Source organism: Canis lupus, chromosome 23 (assembly GCF_003254725.2).
Source record: "Canis lupus dingo isolate Sandy chromosome 23, ASM325472v2, whole genome shotgun sequence".
In the NCBI taxonomy this organism is placed as follows: Eukaryota; Metazoa; Chordata; class Mammalia; order Carnivora; family Canidae; genus Canis; species Canis lupus.
The window spans coordinates 36,629,883-36,649,660 of record NC_064265.1 but is presented as its reverse complement, the minus strand read 5'-3'; the positions used below and the strand labels follow the sequence as shown (position 1 = coordinate 36,649,660).

The 19,778-nt window shown below is 48.6% G+C and overlaps 1 protein-coding gene across 2 annotated transcripts in view; it reads right to left on the bottom strand.

Moving 5' to 3' along the window:
- CLSTN2 (calsyntenin 2) overlaps positions 1-19,778 on the bottom strand; it is a 623,447-nt gene that overhangs the window by 61,601 nt on the left and 542,068 nt on the right. The gene's annotated exons all lie outside the window — the stretch shown is intronic.

Below are 19,778 nucleotides of genomic sequence, written 5' to 3'. Positions count from 1 at the left end.
GGTGTAGAAATCCAGGACTCAGAAAGGAACTTAATGGGACAGACAAGTCTTTGGGCTTTCAGAAAAGGCCTGCTCAAAATCTATTGACGGGATGTGCCCATCACCTGCCTAGGGCAGAACAATTCCCGATGGCCTAGAGCTCAGAGTTAACATTTACAAAACAAAGAGGAAGCAATCCTTTGTGTGCCAAAGAAAAAGCAGGCAAAACAAGTGGTCAAACCTGGGTTTCGGGAACCACAAGAAATGGAGATATTATTATTATTATTAAAGATTTTATTTATTCATGAGAGACACACAGAGAGCGGCAGATACACAGGCAGAGGGAGAAGCAGGCTCCCTGCGGGGAGCCAGGTTGTGGGACTTGATCCTAGGACCCTGGATCCCAGCACCTGGGGATCAGGCCCTGAGCCAAAGGCAGACGCTCCACCACTGAGCCACCCAGGTGCCCCAGAAATGGAGCTGTTAGAAAGGAAATAGGCGAAGGCAGGTTTGAGAAAGAATCAAAGCAAAATTCTAGAAATAAAAGACGTAGTTATTGAAATAAAAATAAATCAAGAAAACTGACAATGGAATTAGAGAATTGGGTGATAGATGAGATTAGAGAAAAATGAGAATCTGATAAAGCAATGAAGAGGTATGGATCCTATGGATGATCAAAGGATCCGTTCCAGCAGACAGCCTAGCCTGACAGATGTGTGTGGGGAGGGGGCCTGGTGGAGAGCAGTGGGGCCGGGCTCCCGAGAACCTCAAGTGCCACACTGAGGTGTGTGCTACTTTATTGTAGTGCCTTGCATTCTAGAAAGCCATTCTTTACTTCCACAGCCTTCTCCTGTGTTAGATTAGATGACTGTGGACACAGAGAGAGCTCCATAGCCTCTGCCCCACGGGACGTATCTGATGGGTGGGTCAAAACTGAACCCCTTTCCTGAAATGGACAGCGATTGAACTAGGAGGGTTGAAACCAGGCAAATCAGGTTCTCACTGGGAACTTGCAAGGCCCTTTGGCCTCGGTCACTATTTTGGAACATTTAGAAAGAGGAGGTTTTGGTTAGTGCCAAGACCAACCTCATGCCAAAGCAAAGATGCCACTCTCCTTTGCAAATCTCTTTAAGATCCTCCCAGGAGGACGGCTGCACTTCCAAACTGGCAGAGAGACAGAGAGAAGTACGGGTGTGTTTTTAGGGGAAGGTGATTATGACAGCTCAGAAAGCACCCGCTGGGCCTTCTGTCAAAAAGCAATTGCTGACTCAGGGCAGCAGAGCACAGGGGAACAGGGAACATGAAAGGTAGCTTGTGTCAAAGAGACCACCTCATTTGCAATCTAGTTGAGCAACATTTGGGCAAATCCCCCAAAACAATCCTGAAAAACTGTCCTTGCAGTTGGTGCTTGTACCATGTAAATCAAGACTTGTGTGCACCAGGATTTAGGCTCGTCCACGGGGAGAGAAAACACACCTAGTAGGCACTGAGGATATGGCTGGTACCCTGGCACCATGCTATGATCTTTGCCTGTGTAATCAGCTCCTTGGACCAGCTGTTTATTCTTCCCCAGCGCAGCCTTTAAACAATGCCAATCAGCTCTCCCTTCCACCCCGGCGGGACCCCCTGGGAAGATCCCTCAACTTCCAGGTCTCACCGATGGCTTTATTGCATGTATTCAAATTGAACTTCAGTTAGTCTCTCATCCAAGCCAAACCCTGGGTCTGCTGTGCAAATTCTGCAAAGCCCCATGGAGTTAGTAGGGTTGGCAGGTTAACGTGGGAGCCAGACGTTGGGGCAGCAAATCTGCCCTCAGTGAGGTGGGGACTGTGCATTCTGAGTGCTCGGTCTCTCACAGGAGTGAAGAGGAGGAACGGGACCGGCCAGGGGAGAGGGGCCCCTCACTAGCCATCAACCATCAATTCAGGGAAGTATGGCCCTTTCAGCATTCTTTCCCGACTGGCTGTTTCGAAAACAGTCCTGCGAGGTACATCATGAACAACGGTGCCAGGGTCAAAATCGGAAAAGCTCCATTTCACACAGTTAAACGGGTTTCTTCTGGCAAGACTCCATAAAACAATGGTTCTCAAAGTGTGGTCCCTGGACCAGCAGCATCAGCCCCAGATAGTGTTATGGACCGAATGTTTGTAGCTTCTCCAAATTCCTATGGTGAAGCTCTAAAGCCCGGTGTGATGATGGTATTTGGAGGCAAGATCCTTGGGAAGTTAAATAGGTTTGAGCAGGGCTTGATCCCAGGACCCCAGGATCATGACCTGAGCCAAAGGCACATGTGTAACCGACTGAGCCCACCCAGGAGCTCCGCTCTATTTATTTTTTAAAGATTTAATTGAGGGGAGGGGAGAGGGAGAGAATCTCAAGCTGATTCCACACTGAGCACAGAGTCTGACGTGGGCCCGGATCCCACAACCCTGAGATCACGAGCTGAGCCAAAATCAAAAGTTGGATGCTTAACTGACTGAGCCACCCAGGCGCCCTGGGATTAGTGTCCTTATGAGAAGAGGAGCCAGAGCCCCTCATTTTCCCTGCCATGTGAGGACACAGGGAGAAGGTGACCATCTGCAAGCCAGGAAGTGGGTTTTCACCAAGAACTGAACCTGCTGGCACCTTGATCTAGGACTTCCCAGCCTCCAAAACTGTGAGAAATAAACATTTATTGTTTAAACCATCATGGGCTGGCTTTCAATAGATCACAGCGAGGGAGCCGTTCTGCTACGTATGAAACCCCGATCCAGAAGCAGGTCACCTACGAATGGCTTAGCACCAGGTGCCCCACATATGTGACAGGTGAGGGGTCGGACCTCTTTTCAGCTGCGTCCTGTTTCCCCCAGATGAGGAGCCCTCTGCACCTGACCCTGGTCCCGATGCGGGGGGAGGGGCACGCTTTATCGTATTTTGTTGTGCCTGGAGCTAAGACACCTGGAAATTGTAAGAAATGCAGATTCTCAGGCTCCACCCCAGCTCCGTTCAACAGAAGCCTGCGGGTGGGGCCCAGCAATCTGTCTCCAGCAGGTGTTCCGCTAGGCTAAGTTTGAGAACCTTTGCCTCAGCGACTATGCCAATGTGGGCAACAGAATAGTCAGTTTACCAAATCTGTTGACCGCCTTTGTGTTCCTGTTAGGTCCCTAAGAATATCACCGGAAACAAAAAAGTCTCCAAAGACACATGCTGTGAAATTCATCGTGTGTGTCGAACGCTTGTTAACCGAGTCCCAGGCACCTTCCTGGCACTGGGGATGGGAGAGTGAACAAAGCAGGAAGATTTCCGCGGGTCCCTTCCCACTTTCCAGCATTTGCCCCAGTGTCGCCCCCCTCCCCAGCCCCCAGCCCTCTCACCCGCTGACGAGGCCTCCCTGCTTCTGCTCACAGGTTCCCTGCAACTCTTCCTCTTGAGCATGAGGATTCCCTTGCCCCAAAGCAAAAGGCCTCTCTTAAGCCTGCCAAGCTTTCTTCCTCCTTCTCAGTTTTTGCTTCGAGGACACACCACAGAATTCATCTGGGGATATTTTCCTCATGAGCTTACTGAACAGCTGACATCTGTCAGGACCCGGATGGGAGCTGCGGAGGCGGGCCAGGAAGCCCCGTGTCTTCAGTTTGACAATTAGGAAAGGGACCGTTTCTCCTCAGGTGTTCTTTCCCTGATCACAATCAATTGCACAAAGACCAAGCAGATCGCTTGCCCTGAGAGAGGAATGGTCTCGAAAGTGAGATGCTTTCCTTTGGGGCTGAGGTGGGTGCTGTCCCTCCTACAGAAGACGCTGAGCCTCTCCAGGTGCAGCGTAAGGGGCATGATGCCCACCCAACAATCCCGCTCACGGACCAACCGACCTACTGAACGAATGAATGGTTACAGTGAAAGCCAGTGACCCTGGAAACGGATGCTCTAGAAAAGGGGGCCCAGCTCAAAGCTGGGTGGAGAGCGGTCCTGGGGATAAGGCCCTACCTGGGTCAAATACTTAGAATTCTGACAAGCTCACCAGCATGGTGGCCCGAGAGAAGGGGCTGAGCAGGCCCAGCACTCATGGAGGGTTCTGGGCAGAAGATGAGGCACGGGAAGGGGGGGTGTGAAAGTCATCGGATCCAAGTGGGTCTAGAGAAGACCCTGACTAGGGAAGGGCCCAGGCATGTTGAGTAAACCTCCTCACGGCCTCTGGCTTCAAGGCCCATCCTGGGGGTATCAGCGACTCTGTGCATTCCCACCAAGAGGCAGTGGCTTTGAAGTGAGTCAGCCCCGGGGGAGATTTCAGCTGTACCCTCTTACCTGGACTGGGACCTGGGGCAATTTTCCTTTCTTTTTTTTGTTTCAAAAGATTTTATTTATTTATTCATGAGAGACACAGAGACACAGGCAGAGGGAGAAGCAGGCTCCTCACAGGGAGCCTGATGTGGGACTCCATCCCGGGACCAGGGATCACGCCCTGAGCTGAAGGCAGACACTCAACCACTGAGCCACCCAAGAGTCCCTTCTTCCTTTTTTTTTTTTAAAGATTTTATTCATTTATTTGAGAGAGAGAGAGAGAGAGAGAGAGAATGAGCAGGGGAGGAGGAGGGGCAGAGGGGGAGAGGAAGGAGACTCCCTGCTGAGCAGAGAGCTAGATGTGGGGTTTGATCCTGGAACTCGGGGATCACAACCTGAGCCAAAGGCAGATGCTTCATGACCAAGCCACCCAGGCACCCCCTTTTTAAAAAAATATTTTATTTATTTGAGATAGAGTATGAGACAGAGCATGAGCAATGGGGAGGAGGAGAGGGAGAAACAGACTACTCCCACTGAGCAGGGAGCCCTATGTGGGGCTCAATCCCAGGACCCCAAGATCATGACCTGACCCAAAGGCAGACGCTTCACCGATTGAGCCACCCAGGTGCCCCTGGGGCAATTTTCTTAAACTTTCTTAACCTTAAACCTCATGGTCAGTTTCTTCATCTGTAAAATGGGTAGAACACCTGTGTTGCAGGAAGGTTTGATTGTTTATTCAATGGATGTCTACTGGTAGCAATTATAGATCAGGGACTGTTCTAGGTGTTGAGTATATAAAGTGGGCCAAACCAGAAGCAGCTCCTTCCCTAAGGGAATAGATGGAAAATAGAATATTCACATGAATAATGGAATGTTCTATCTGCAAGAAACACCACGCAGCAGGGGTACAAGGTGCCATTTGAGCTTGTAGTTGGGAGATCGGACCTGTTTGGGGGGATGAGGAAGTGAGGGTGAAGAAAAGGAGGCCAGAGAGTGGGCCGATGGAGGTAAGAACAACGTTCAAGGAGGAGGGAACAGCACAGACAAGGGCCTGGGCTGAGCACAGAGGGGGAAGGCAGAGCTTGTGATATGGTGGGCAAAGGACTTGGCAGCAGAGGATGTCAGCCCTGCTGCTGCCAGCACCCCTTTGTGTCAACCCCAAACTCACTGCCCGTAGATTAATCTTCCTGTCTCCTCAGGCTGGGTTCCGCACTGCTCCAGATCTGTGGGGGTGGTGGTGCCCACTTCCCACAGCAAAGTGCTCACTGCTCAGCCTGACCCTAGCGAGGGGCTGCTACACAGGTCAGTCCTGGGGCTCTGGAGCCAGACCTCCAGGGTTCATAGCCTGATTCCACCACTTCCTGGCTGTGTGACCTCAGGCAAGTCACCATCCCTCCCTGTGCCTCAGTTCCTTCATCTGTAAGATTGAAATAACAGTAGTAACTACCTTGTGGGGTTGTCCCAAGTCCCGCACAACCCTCAAGGCACGTGTGTAATTTCACATTTGTTAGTAGCCACACTAAAAAAACTAAAAAGAACCAGGTGAAATTAACTTTAATAATATTCTCCAGTTGGATATAACCATGTATCATTCAACAGGTGCTCAATCTTAAAGATCAAGATATTTTATTAATTTTTATATTTATAATATCTGTTTTTCTTACTGTCTTTGCAAAGCATTGTGTATGTTATAATGTTCGAACTAGCCCGATTTCAAATGTTCAACAGACACATGTGGCTAGTGGCTCTTCTGCTGGTCAGGCCAGCCCTTGACCCTGGGATCCATGAGGCCAGGGCCTGTTTGTACTCCAGGTTCTCCGTAAATGCAGACTGCACACATAAAAGCATGGGTGCAAGGAAGAACAGAAGTCATGCTCCGCAAAGCCCCCATCTGCTCTCCTTTGGCCTCTTCCTCTTCCAGTTGTTACTGGGCACACAGCCCTCCAGCCACGATGGAGAGCAAATCCTAGGTACCAGGTGCCAAATCACCTTTCTGGATTGAAGGTGAGAAGAGCACTTCCAGGACCTAGAGCCCCAGGAGGCACCATTAGGAGGGCCACGTGAAGAAAGAGAGGCAGAGGGGCACCTGGGTGGCTCAGTTGGTTAAGTGTCTGCCTTCTGCTCAGATCATGATCCCAGGGTCCTGGAATTGAGTCCTGTGTCAGGCTCCCTGCCTTTTAGGGAGTCAGCTTCTCTCTCTGACGTTCCCACCCTGCTCATGCATGCTCTCTTTCTTTCAAATAAATAAATAAAATCTTAAAAAAAAAAAAAAAAGAGAAGTGGGGGGATTGGTGAAGATTCATGTTGGGTCAGGGAGGACAGGCCCCACCCCAGGAATCCTTGGTCTTCCACCTACAGATAAGGGGAAGGAGGAATGGGCAAGAGGAGGGTGGCTTCTCCCAGTAGGGCTCTCTCAATTTCCTAGGGCCTTGGCCGGAAGAATGAAAGGAGGGAATACTTGGGCACAAAAATAATCCTTTCTGTGCTTAATTTCTTTTTTCTTATTAGGCAGATAAACAGCAGCACCACAGAGCAGTCACACATCACCCTTTCACCCTCAGGGAGACTGAGGTGTGTGGGCAGCTGCAGAAGGGCATGGTGGGAGGCCCCCCGGAGCCTCGGACCAGCCTGCCGGGCTCAGAGAGTAGTGGGGCCTTGCCCGAGGTATGCAGCTTTCTGCTGGTGGGGCCTGAGGCCCAGAACTCCTGTCTCTTGTCCTCACGCTTTTGAAAGTTATCTCTTGGCCAAGATGAGAATACATTATAAGCTCTTTGAGGAGCACCCCAGTATATCAAACAAACAGGTGACTGAGATGCAGTTAACTGTTCAGTAATGTATTTGCAGAAAATTAATTTTTCATTCTGCCACTCAGAATATTGAGGCTGGCTGTTCATAAATACACAGTCTGACTCCTCCTTGCAAGTTTAAATAAAAAAAAAAAAGGACTCTCTCAGTGGATATCTTTAGAGAAACATAATTATAATTTAGTTGACATATCTCATATCTCGGTGCTGGTGAATAAACCTCCCCTGAATAATTCAAATAATAAATTCTGCCCCTTTGGAAAATTGAGCCGATCCTGAATGGAACCTGTTAAGCGTTCCCCTCTTGGAAGGCACAGCACGAGGCAGCCAGTGCGCACGTCTGCATCTGAGACCTCCCTGGACCGTCCTCAGGTACGGGTTCTGGAAACCAGCCATGGCCATGTGCCTGCCTGGCCTATCTGTTGGCTGCCGTGGGGGCATGTGAGAGGAGCGTGCATCTCCAGGCGGGCTGTTGACCCTCCTGCACTGACCCCCCACCACATGGGCTTCTCGTGCTGATCCTGCTTTGGTGGAATTCAGAATGCCTGAGAGAAAGTAAAGGTTGTGCGTGGCTGAGGCCACGGGATGACATTATCGATCCAGAAGAGGCCCATTCTAGCCCCCTTGGATCACCTGCTCCCCTGCAGGGAGGCCTATTTGCATTCCACAGGGGTGTCTGGGGAAGGCCCGTGAGCAGGGTGGTGTCTCTCCTTGGGATTCCACAGCTAAGACATGGGGCATGTCTCAGAACTACAGGTCAGTCTGTGAAGTCTGGGGAGACTTGGAGAACTCTTTAGGGAGCAGTTACAGTTTTACATTCATGCCAGCATCCAGGATCTTAAGATCAAATATGGATATTTGCTAAGTGGGATTTTCACACCTGGGTTTTGGTCTCATACAAAGATTTGGGAAGAGTCTAAAATCCAGCAATCTCCCCCATAAAAGAAAGAAGCCATTCAAAGAAACACAAAAACGCACTGGCACCAATCTTCCCTTGCTTTGGAGAGAAGGTGGGGTGGTCTGACCAGCTCCATGTCCAGATTAATCACTCGGCGTGGACTCCTGAGTGCTGCTCAGGTGCTGAGGGTGTGCTGGTTCCAGGCTGTAGTCTGGTGGTGGGTGTCAGAAAACCTAAGTGGCCCTCCACATCAGCTGAGCCAAGTGTGGCTCATTCATGCTGGCTTCCATCTGAGCTATCCCAGGTCAGGGGCCAGGTTTTTACAAAGTCTTTGAAAAAGGCTGAGAAGGCCTACGTCCATGATTCTGTGTTGGCCTTTGATTAGTTTGCTAGGGCTGCCTCGATAAAGCACAACCCACTGGGTGGCTTATTTCAACAGGATCGTGATGGTCTCACAGCTTTGCAGGCCAAAAGTCTGAAATCAAGGTGTTGGCCGCTTGGGCCTGCTGAGGGTTCTGAGGGAAGATCTGTTCCAGGCCTCTCTCCTAGCTTCTGGTAGCCACAGGCCTTCCTTGGCTTGTGGATGCAGCACTTCAATCCTGTCTCCCCATGACACTGTCCCCGTGTGTCTGTGTCTTCACGTGGCCATCTCCATATAAGGACACCAGTCGTATTGGATCAGGAGTCCACCCTACTCCGGTATGACCTCATCTTAGCTAATTTAATTTGCAACAACCTGATTTGCAAATCAGGTCGCGTGCACGTTATTGGAGGTTAGGGCTTTAGCATCTTCTATGGAGGGACACAATTCAATCCGTCACAGCCATGTTCTCAGAGGGCGGGGCTGGGGACATAAAAAGTGCTCAGAGGATGTGTGCAGCATTCCATCCTATCACTCACCACGTCAGAAACTGCAAAGGGGCTCCTTAGAGTCGCCACCTTGTTTGGGGATGAGGAAAGAAAATTCTTTGAATCATGTGTGATAATAATAGTAAACTATGAGGCGTTGTGTACATTCAGGAAGTGCTACTTTTTAAAGGGCATCTCTTGTTCATAATAATAAAAGCTTCCCATTAAAGGGTCTGTAAACCATATTCCTTCATTCATCCATTCAGTCAATACGCATGGAGCCTGCCATGCACCAGGCACCCTGCTCCACATGGACGAAGCAGAGGTCCCACTCAGGAGACCTGGAGCCGTGGCTTGGCTAGATCTAGATCTAGATCTAGATCACTAGATCTCCTCTAGTGATCTGGTAAGAAGCAGGGAGATGCTCAGACTTGAGACCACTTCCAGAGCATTTATTCTAATGCCCGAGTGTGAGATAACACGAAATCTATATATATGTTTTTGCCCTTGGTTCTTGACCTACAACTGTTGTAAATTGGGGTATTAGGAGAATCTCTTGTTCTAACATTTAGTCTTGGCACCAGTTCCTAACACAGCATTCCTAAGACCTCCTGTAATTTCCCGAGTGATGGGAGCATCTGATTGCAAGCTCTTAAATCCTTTGGAATTTCCTGGGTGATGGGAACACCTTTTGCCCTAATGAAGTGACTCCTGGTGGGCTCTTAGTTAGGGGGGGTCAGTCATCAGAAAGGCCAAGCCATGATTGGAAGCCTGGAACTTTCAGCCGTACCTCCCTCCTCTGGACAAGGGAGAGGGGCTGGAAATTGAGTTAATAACCCATCTGCCAATGTAATGAAATCTGCATAAAAAATCCCAGAAGTACGGGCTTCAGGGAGCATCTGGAGTGGTGAACATATCTAAGTATAGGAGGGTGGTGCACCCCAACTCCATAGGGACAGAACAAGCTCCTGCACTTGAGGATCCATCCAGACCTCACCTTATGCATTTCTTCATCTGGCTGTTCATCTGTATCCTCTCTCATCTCCTTTATTATTATATAATGAACTGATAAATGTAAGTTAGCGTTTGCCTGAGTTCTGCAAGCTGTGCCAGCAAATGATCGAATCCAAGGAGGGTGGGGTCTTTGGAACCTCTGATTTATAGCCAAGTTGGAGAGAAGTTATGGGTAACCTGGGGACCTTACTTATTGGCATCTGAAGCAGAGGCGGCCTCATGGGACCGAGTCTTATCTTGTGGGGTCTGCATGAACTCCAGATCAGCGCCACTGTTGAGCTAGACTGTCGGACACCCAGCTGGTGTCTCAGAGCATTGCTTTATGTGGGAAAGACCCTAAATATCTGGCAGCGGAAGAACTGTGAGCATGGAAAAGGGAGAGAGCAAAGGAGAAGCACACAGGGGGTCGTCCTTGCACACACTGAGGTGCTAAGGGAGCGTGTGGATTTATGTGGTAAGGCGGTGTCCTGTGGAGAGCAAGAGGTGGCCAAGGACAGATGCCACCTAGGTGCCCTGAGTGCTGACTCTGGAGATGGAGCCCAGGACAGTTGGCAGCTTCCCCAGTGGGAAAGGGCGAGGAAACCCATTCTTTCCAGAGCCTTCGGAAAGAACACAGCCCTCCTACATCTGACTTTAGCCCCATGGGAGCCCGTTTCAGGCTTCTGATCTCCTTCTGATCTCCACAAACTCTCGGGTAATAACTGTGTTGTTGGCAGCTACTAAGTGTGCAGTAACATGTGCAGTAACGATCGGAAACAGTTGCACGTGTCTTAGCCCACACTCCTTGCTTCTGCAAACATAGGATTTCCTCATCATTGTCTTTTTGTCTGAAATGCTATTCTCACTCCCCACTGATCTGCCCTCTCCCCTGCCCCCACAAAAATCAGGCACTGAATGCAGTGACCTCTCAATCCCCTCCATATTTCGAAGAGTGTTTCTCATTATCCATAATCCATGACCATTTTCAAATGAACAAATAAGCAAGAGTCACATCTCCCTAGATACTGAGAAGGGCTGGGCTGGCCACGTACAGCAAAACTGGATACCGGACGAATCTCCCCAAAGCTAGAGCTCCCCATGAACTAACCCCTGCTGACTAAGGCTCCTTTCCTGACATGCCCACAGACCGCCCCTGCGTGGAACTGCAGGCTGCCGGGGGAGCTCAGCGGCTGGCTCTGTTGGTCCCTCCTGCAGACACAGGCCTCTGCACCTGCCCCTGCTCAGCCTGTCCCGGACGTGTCCATTTGCTCCAAGTCTTTCCACTTAGACACGCGAGGCTGCCTTGGGCCCCAGGCACCTCCTAAGCTTGAAAAATGTGCTCCTCAAATTCTTTGAAACGCCTCCCCAGGCAAAGGCCCATTTAGGAGTCTCCCATTTTAGCATCCTGCCATCACCACTGGCGTGTGGACCGCGTGCTCCCCTCCACTCTGTGCCATGGCCTGGGCTGAGAACTTTGCATGCATTGTCTTATATTTTTTCCCAACAATTCTTGTAGGTAATGCTATTATTTTCTCCATGTTACAGACAGACAGAAGCTCAGAGAGGTTACATAACTTGCCCAAGACCACACAGCGAGTTTGTGTCTAGAGCTTTGCTGAAAAGCCTCGCTAATCAGTGTGAGCCATCAGTCAGCAGCAGCGGGTGCAAGAAGCACAGCCTTCACCCGGGAGCTGGCTAGAAACTAGAGTCTCAGCCCCGCTTTCACCTTCTGAACTGGAATCTGCAGTCTAATGAGACCTCTAGGTGATCTGCATGTGCATAAAAGTTTGAGAAGCTCTAAATTGTTATGTGGTGTGATCACCCAAGAAAGAAAAAAACCAATCATTTATTGGATGAGAGCTTGAATAGTGCATCTGGGAAGGATTCCTGCAGAGCAAGTGAAAATAGGCTGGAGGACCTTGGGAGAGGAAGATGAGGCCTCCGGACGCATTCCATTTAATCCCTGAGCATTTAGCTGCCAGGGTGCCCGTCATCCCTGCACCCAGCCCTCAGACCCAACAGGGGGGCTGCTCCCACCAGTTCGCTGGAAGACTGACACGGTGTTTGTCCTGTGTGGTGGCCACGGAGCCGATGGCCTGCAATGACAGGAGAGCTATCGGGGAAGCTCTAGCAGAGGTCCCTGTCCGGACTGCATTTTCAAGCTCAGCCTAGGGAGGAAGGAGTGGGAATCTGGGCAAGCTAGCTAGTGTGAAAGGGGATGAGAGAGAGAACGAAAGCAAGGTCAGGGAGGGGATGGCTTGATTGGGGAGAGGTTGCCTTGTGTACCAACGAGGTGAGTGAAGAGCACGCTCTCTCCACACCAGGTTCCCTCCAGTCAAGCAGGGTTAGGGGGTCCTCCCTGTCCCCCCAGCACCCACCTAGAAGTAAGAGGAGTGACACTGGTACTCAGTCATTTGAATGGATGCCTTGACATCCATCCATTCAGATCTTATTTACTTATTTATACCCACCTCATTTTGCATCAGATTTAGGATTAATTTGTATTAATAATAGATACTTAATAACCATTGTTAATGGCAACAGCACTGATAATTTTCCACTAATGAAATAATACTTTATTATGTTCAAAGTACTCTGCAGAGTCCCTAAGAGGACAAATGGGCGAGTGGTGTATGCATTCTACAGGGAAGAAAGTAAGGTCTGCAGAAGTACCATGACTTCATGAGAGGCAGTTTCTGCAGTAGGGGACCAGGGCCAGAGCCCAGGTCTCCTGAATTCTAGGTGGCATTAATTCCTTGGAATTTCCTCTAAATAACTCTAAACAAACATGAAAACGAAACCATAAAAAAAAAAAAAAAAGAAAACGAAACCATGAGATAGGGAAACTGAAAGCCTCCGTGAAAATCTGCTTTTTGCTTCTTTTCCTGCTTCCATTCTTTTTTTAAGATTTCATTTATTTATTCATTCATGAAAGACACACACACACACACACACACACACACAGAGAGAGAGAGAGAGAGAGAGAGAGAGAGAGACAGGCAGAGGGAGAAGCAGGCTCCATGCCAGGAGCCTGATATGGGACTCGATCCCGGGTCTTGGATCACAGCCTGGGCCAAAGGCAGGTGCTAAACCGCTCAGCCACCCAGTGATCCCTCCTGCTTCCATTCTTGATAGGACCCACACCCTCATTTTACACATGCCTCATAATGCACATAGTGTGTATCCTCCTTGTAAGGGACAAGGAGTTCATGGTTTCTTTGGAGTCTTCCAGCATAACAGATGACATCTAAGGAAGGGCTGGGCAAGAATGACCAGAAGAAGCCATCATTGTGCATTTCAGACCACTGACACTACACAGCGTGATGCCACGACCCCCAGCTCTAAGGAATAAGTGACTTATGGAGGACAACTGGATGCTTGTCCTGTGATTGGTTCCTAGGTACCTGAGACAACACATACACCAGACCACAATCCTCAATGAAAACCCCAGACCCTGAGCAAATGACTCTGTCTTTTTTCCTTTCTGAGTCTTCCAGACAATCTGTACCTGCACTTTCTCTATACCTTCAATAAACTCTGTTCTCACTTCCTGCTGGCTCACATTTTGACTTCTATCCTGAGCAAAGCCAAGACACTCTGGCTGGCCTGCATCAACAACTCTAATCAGATATGGACAAAGAAGGTAAGACTCCACACTCTGATTCGGGAACATTTACCGTGGTGTCTCATAGCCTTAATACAGTCTTACATTTTAGATTTATGATTGAGCATCCTGCTTGAATGATTTACTTTGGTTCCGTAGTGGGCCTGCCCACATGTCTTAGAAAGTTTCTCTCTTCCTCACACATATTTTGAGCATATTCCTCATTTTCAAATCTGCTTTTCTTCTGTGGTCACACATAGGTGTGTGTATGTGTATATATATATTGCTTGGTTTGTTTTCTCAATTCCCAGATATTTTCTGGGTCTTTAAACAGCTACCAGCAAGGCTAGTTTGGGGATGAGCCTCTGATAGACAATGAGGAGAAATGCCTGTTGAACAGATGGGTGAATAAGGGAATACTTATGTACAGAATCCCCAGGGATCACGAGCTGGACTCTGAATTCCTGGACCCCTCCTTGGGAGTCCTTAACCTGAGCCTCCCTGAGTCCCCATGAATGCCCTGATTTCCACACCTTGCTCTCCCCCAGTGAGAACCTTGGTATTTTTACAGGGGTCTTAGGTACCTTCAGCCCATGCACAACAATGGGTGGAATGTCAGGCACTTGGGTGGCCATCAGAGATGCTCAGTGACAAATACTCGGAGATGGAGGGATTATACTGCCCGCTACACTGAGGGCAATTCTGTCCATGAGCAGAGCTGCCCAGCACAAAGCCCAGCCTCTTTACCTCTAAATGCTGGCTCATCATCTGGGCCGGAGCCGTGGCTCAGTACCTGGGTGGGACTTTGTTTCTTGGATCATAGTTCTTAGGCCCTGAGTCCAGAAAAAGAAAGAAAAGAACGCCCAAGCCAAAGGTGTCCTTCCATGTGGTTGGCTGACCATTTAATTACAAGGTCCAATCAAACTAATTACACTTTAGGGACCTCGGAGACATTAGGTAATTAAAGGCCACCTTGCTGCTGGCTTCCAGAAATGCAGATTGTTTTCATCGCAGTTGGTAGATGCGCTGTGTGAGTCACGCAGTGAAGAGGTAAAGCTTGAGAGCAAGAAAGAGGAGCATCTGGAGATAGCAGACTCTCTAAGGGCTTAATATTGGTTGACATTTTCAGACTCAGAGAGCTCTTTGAATTTTTTTTTTTTCTGGGCAAAAGCTATCATCAAAGAAAATCTGGTTTCCTCATCACATTATATGACTGAGCCATAGCTGGCAAGGTCTGAGTTATGTGAAGACAGAACAGTGTAAACCAGCTAGTGCAGTGTTGGGCATATAGCAAATGTTCAATAAATAGTTATTAATATAATATGACATTACATTATTTTACTGTGATAACTGTGAGTTGTTTGGTTCAGTGGAAAAACATGCATCAACTTCCCACAATGCCAGACACAGTGCTCAGTGCTGGGGATTCCAAGGACATGCAGTCCTTACAGATTCTTGGGGTTTCCAATGACTGATGTAACCTAGGCTTAGAGGAAGCACTTCAGCAAACAAAAGCCTTATACATGGTAGGAGATGTGAGTTCAAGGCCACGGTGTAGCGGAAGGAGAGACGGTGACAACAGCTAGTGGTTGCATCGATTCATCCTCAAGTATGTACGCACTTTAGTCACTCTTAGGAGCTCTTCAGGGAATAAAAGACAGGAGGTGCCTTGGGATTTGATTCTTAATGAGAGGATGGATTAACACACAGCAAATAATCGTTGAATTTTCTATATACCCTGGCCCCCTCCAAAATATATTGAACGTGGCTTGTGATGATAAATGTCAGTAGACGATTTTTTTTCAAAAGTCAGGAAATAGAAGAAGCCAAAGAAAGGAAAACATGGGTAGGAGAGTCTGTCAGACATCTCTCTGGACCACCTCGGATCTGGGCACCATCTCTCTGGGGGAGGAGTGGGGCACAGGGCATGGCCGTGTGTTGGCCACAGCTGCCATCGTGGCAAATACCTCTGAATGGTCCACCTAGCTGCTGCTCAGTGATGGACCCCCCGAAGGCACAACCCAACAGCCCCTCCTCTCCCAGCTATGGGGCTCCCTAGTTGTCTCTGACGCATAAGGCTCAGTGGGACAACTGCCACCTACACATACTGGGGATGAAAGCTCCTGGGGCAAGTTTTGGGCCAGTAGGAGACGGGTGCCAGTGGACAAATACTTCTCCCCTTCTCTCCTCATATAAGACTCAATAGTTCATTTTTAGTAGCTAATACTTCCTACGGAAGAACATTCAGCTGAACCTGATCATCAACAGTGCGACTCTTGATACCACACCCTGTTTATTTAAGTCCCTCGGTTCCTACCCCACACCCCTTTCCCACACCCTCATTCCCTGGGCTTGTGCTCCTTATTATAAAGGAAAGACTCATAAGCCTATGCCCCCAGGCTTTGCTTTCTAAGGACTTAGGGTAAGACAGAAAGTTAAGATGAAGTCTAGGAGGGAAAGTATGTGGCTCATCCCCAAAATGTACGTGGACAGGGTTGGCTCTTCAGCAGCGGGGCAGCCAGTTTGGTTCCAAGCTGTATAGCAACCAACGTGAAGGAGAAACTTGATGAGTCATATTGTCTTACCATGCCAACAAAGTGAAAAGATCCTTTTTTGTTAAAGAGAAGCGGAGCTTTTACTTATAGAGTCCAGACAGAAATCTCTCCTGTGGGTTCTCGAAAGAAGCATTGTGTGATGTAGGGATCACCGTCCTCAACCTCACCCTATATTAATTTCACAATGAGTTTTGGGGGCTGGCTCTTATAACACCCTTCAACATGGCCTGAAATTGTAACATCACAGTATCCTCCAGTGAGAGACCACAGCCAGTGAGATTGCGTAGTGCACGGTTGACATCGAGGGCTCTGACGCAACATGGCTTTCCATAAGGCTCCCAGTTCTGCCACTGACTACCTGTGTGGCCTCAGGCAAATTAAACCCCCTAAGTTTCTTTCCTCTGTAAAACGGGTCATGATTGGGATAGATAAAAGAATGCAAGAAAAGTGCTCAATATGACACTCAGTACACAGTGAGTGTCCTGTGGAAATTACTATTGATCACACTGTCCTGGGATGGGCCCTGGAACAAAATCCACAGACAGTGTGGTTCTCAGATGGTCTGTCTGAATTCACAGCCGAGTGTTGAGTATTTTGAGGTGTGGCTCCCATTTCTTTTTCAACACTGAGGGTCTCTTTTTGGTTTCAAACCTTTCAGGCTTTGCATATAGTTGTTTTAGTATCCGTGGTCTGAGAGAATAATATCACGACTTAAAGCTACTATGTATATGAATATATTAGTTTACTAATGATCATGGCATTTGAAACCCAAGAGGCACATACAGGCTATGTGTGCAAAGACCTTAGCAAGGCCAAGTGTGCAATGACCCCTCAAGGTAACACAGGGTTCCATTGTTGGGGGGTCCCGGAGCCTGAGATCTGCTGACCTTTTTATCTTTCAGCCCATGTGGAGAATAACTGAACTCTAGGCTTTTTTGCTTGTTTGCTTTTATTGGCTACCAGTGCTAGTATAGAATCTAGAAACGAAGTGCAGGGAAATGAATATTGGGAAGGACTATAGTAATCACAGCGGTTCCTAAAAAAGAGGCTCTAATTTCTCTTTTCTTTCCTCCCTTCTTTCCTTCCCTCCTTCCTTCCCCATCCCCTCCCTCACTTCTTTTCTTCTTTCATTCTACAAATACTCTGTGCCAGTGACTGTGCTAACGCTGCCGAGTCTGTGCTAACCACAGCGGTGGAGGTCTCTGCCCTCATAAATAAAGCTCACGGTTCGCAGAGGAGAGAAATAGTAAATGAACAATCATACTGATAACTATATATTGTAGGTAGTGACAGATGTTTTGAAGGAAGAGCACAGGGAATGGCAGTTTTTATGGCGGGTCCTGTAGTCGAGGGGTCTGGGAAGGTTTGCTGACAGCAGGCAGGGAACTCCCGGTGGAGCTGAGCCTATGGACGTGCCTCCTCCTCTGACTGCCACGACAGCTCTTGTGGTTGACAGCTGGGGTGAGGCCACCCTTCATGGATGGGGGCACAAGTCCCTGGGCCTCTCTAGGAGGCCATGGATTGTCATGGAGAGGGAGCAGGGTTTTGGAGAGACCCATTCAGGAGCTGTGTGGCTTCAGACAAACTCCTTCTGTGCTCTGGGCCTTGGGACTCCTATCTGTGAAATGGGGTAATGATTCTTCTTTGCAGATCTTCTTTGTATGATTAGAAGGTGAATGCTGGCAAAGCCCCTAGAGCACATGGTAGCGTGGGGGCTGGTAATCACGTTCATTCCTTTGACCCTCTTCGTCTCCCCCTGTTGTATTACAGGGTGGTAACAACATCCGGCCCTGATACCATAGGGAAAGAGCTTTGCCAACTGCTTCTATGTGACCCCGCCGAACCTAGCTCAGTGCCTAGTACAAAGCAGGTATAGCAGGTAAAGCAGGTATAGACAGTAGGTGCTTCGGTATCTGACCGAAGAAGCCAACTTGTCACATTGCCCTCAGGTTCCACGACTAATGCTATAGTTACAAGAACAGCACGGCTAAGAGTCCAAACAAACCCTATAATGGATGTAAATGATTCCCCACCATCCTAAATAATAATACAGATTTAATTAAAAACACTTTAAAGACATCCTTTCAAAGCCTCGGCCCAACCCTCTGTTCCTTTATCAGACTCTCAATTTGCTGACTGGAGTGTGATTTTTGCTGAAACCTCTGAATGGCAAATCACATTTTCATCCTGAAGTGTCAGAGATAAAGCCATGTAAGAGAATGGAATAATTAAAGGCCAAAGAGGTAAATCCAGCTAGGAGTGCAATGGGAAAACACGAGTGAGCCAATGAGGTTCACAGACTTTTTGTCTCTCTTTTGCTGATTAAACCAAAGGTCTTGGCTGTAAATTAGAACCATGTTCTCCTGAAATATTAATCTTTGTCTTAAGTTAAAAAAAAAAAAACCCATGGTTGATTGTTGTAACTCAAACTCTTGGTAAGTGTCCTTGGCAGAGGCAAGTATGGTTTGTCAAACCCTTTGTAGAATATTCCCTACATGGTGGCAGGCCCAAGCTTCCAGTGGGAGCTGCCAACAGGCAGCGAACCCCTGGTGGAGAATGAGCGTGTGGACATGCCTCCCTCCTCTGACTGGCAGGATGGGTGTTGTGACTGACAGCTGTGAGTAAGGAGTCACGGATGTGGACACAAGCCCCTGGGTCTCTCCAGGAGGCCAGTGAGCTGTCGTGGAAAGGGTACAGGGTTTTGGAGAGACCCCTTTAGGAGCTGTGTGGCTTAGGACAAGCTCTGTCCGTGTTCTGAGCCTCAGGACTCCTGTCTGTGAAATGGGGGTAATGAGTTTACCTAGAGATCCTTGAACTCTTATCAACTTCAGACCCCCATCCTCGCATCCAGCATAAACTCACTGAGCCCCCTACTCAGAGCCAGGTGCTGTGCCTGCTGCTGAGCAGGACACACGCTCAGCTCCCATGGAGGGAGGTCACAGAATCACATACACAAATCGTTACACAATGTAAGCCGGCGTTGTCCATACTGATACTCACCCAACCAAATTGCCTTGAGCAAGGTGCAAAAGGCCAAGATCACTTGGTTGCTGAGGTAAGTAGCTGTTTCTTCCTGACAGGTAAGGGCCATCTGATGCAGCCCTGTATTTCTGGCGCCTAGCACAAGCCCAGAACATGGTACACAGTCAGGAAAAGTGTGTTCTATCAAGAAGAATCTGCTCTGGGGCTACCCAAGGACAGGGACGAGGTCTTACCTGCCTCTGCCCAGAGTGCTCCAGAATTGGTTTCAATTCATTCAACCAGCCTATTCCGAGACCCACACAGTTCCCAAATACTGCACACGTCTCTTAGTGAACACCTGCACGCGTTTCTGCTGGGTAGACACAAGCAGTACAGCTTCTGAGTCCATTTTAGGAGATGCTGTGAAGCGGCTTCCTGGGTGGCTGTACCAGTCTACGTTCCTGCCAGCTGTACGCGGCCGTTCCAGTGGTTCTACATTCCTGCCACATCTGGGTGTTTTTCTTTTTCTTTCTTTCTTTCTTTCTTTCTTTCTTTCTTTCTTTCTTTCTTTCTTTCTTTCTTTCTTTCTTTCTTTCCTTCCTTCCTTCCTTCCTTCCTTCCTTCCTTCCTTCCTTCCTTCCTTCCTTCCTTCCTTCCTTCCTTCTTCTTTCTTTCTTTCTTTCTTTCTTTTTTTTCTTCTTTCTTTCCTTTTTCTTTAAAAAGGTTTTACTTATTTGTGAGAGACACACACATACAGAGAGAGAGAGAGAGAGGCAGAGACACAGGCAGAGGGAGAAACAGGCTTCATGCGGGGAGCCCGATGTGGGACTCGATCCCGGGACTCCAGGATCACGCCCTGGGCCAAAGGCAGGTGCTCAACT